Raw genomic sequence first — 1,647 nt, 5'->3', positions numbered from 1 at the left:
AAAGAAGGCCATTATATATAGATTAGAGGAAAAATTCAAGAAGAGGTAACACTAATAAATACCTATGCACCAAACATGGGATCCAACTATATAAAACAATTTTTTTTTTGAGGAACTGGAGATTGAACTCAGGCCCTTGTGCTTGCCAGGGAAGTGCTTATTCCATTGAGCCATCTCTCTGGCCCCTAAGACAAATCTTAATGCACATGAAAAATCTAATATCCAATACCACAATCTTAACAGAAGACCTTAACACCCTGATATCCCAAAAAAAAAGATCAAGCATATAAAAAATTAGCAAAGAAGTAGCAGAACTGAACCAGAACTTGGAAGAAATGGACTTTGTAGGCACAGACAGAGTGTTCACCCAATCATAACTGAATGGACAATTTTTTTTCAGCTGCACTCGGGACATTTTCTAAAGTAAACCACATACTAGTCCATAGGTCTTAAGTCTATGTAAGAAAACAGAAATTATGCCATCATATTATCTGATCACAAGGTCATGAAACTGGAAATAAATGACTAGAAAACCCAGAAAAATCCCATAAACACATGGAAATTAAACAACACCCTCGTCAGCAACCAATGGGTCACAGAAGAAATTAAACAATATCGAAAATTCAAACACAACTTTTTGGAATATATGGGATGCAATGAAAGCAGTTCTTAGAGGGAAACTTATAGCTGTGAATTCCAACAATAGGAAAACAGAATGGGAACATATAAACACCCTGCATCACAATCAACTAGAAAAGGAAGAACAAAGCAAACCCAAAGCCCAAAGATGGGAGGAAATTATAAAGATTAGAGCAGAAATTAATTCAATTGAGATGAAGAAAACAATTCAAAGAACTAACAAATCAAAGGGCTGGTTTTTTGAAAGACTAAATAAAATTGATAAGTCCTTTGCTAACCTCATCAAAAAGAGGAAAGAAAAAACTTAAATACAAGCAATAAGGAATGAAAAGGGTGAAAGTACCACAGACCCAGTAGAAACTCAAATCAATACCTCCTTTGAGAATCTTTACTATGACAGAATTGAAGACACAGAAGAAATGTACAGCTGCCTTGAAATGTAAAAAGTACCAAAATTGAATCAAGAATATATAAGAACTCTCAATAACACAATAACATCCAATGAAATACAAAATGTAAGAGAGAGAGAGAGAGAGAGAGAGAGAGAGAGAGAGAGAGAGAGAGAGAAAGTCCAGGTCCTGAGGGATTCATAGCAAAGTTCTACAAGAATTTTACAGAAGGTATAATCCCAATACTCCTTAAATTCTTCAATGAAACTGAAAAGGAAACAATCCTCCCACAGTCATTCCTGGAGGAAAGTATTATACTGATACCAAAACCAGGGAAAGACAGAACTAAAAAAGAGAACTACAGACCAGTGTTGCTCATGAACATACATGCAAAAATCCTCAATAAAATCCTAGCAAATAGAATACAGCAAAATATCAAGAAGATTATACACCTTGACCAGGTAGAATTCATCTCAGGGAAGCAAGGATGTTTCAATATATGCAAATCTATAAATGTATTACACTATATCAATAGAGCCAAATCCAAGCACCACATGATTATCTAACATAGAAAAGGCTTTTGACAAGTCCAACACTCATTCATGTCCAAAGTCCTACA

The sequence above is a fragment of the Octodon degus genome, unplaced genomic scaffold, assembly GCF_000260255.1.
Source record: "Octodon degus isolate 3935 unplaced genomic scaffold, OctDeg1.0 scaffold00189, whole genome shotgun sequence".
Taxonomy (NCBI): Eukaryota; Metazoa; Chordata; class Mammalia; order Rodentia; family Octodontidae; genus Octodon; species Octodon degus.
This window is presented reverse-complemented; position numbering follows the sequence as displayed.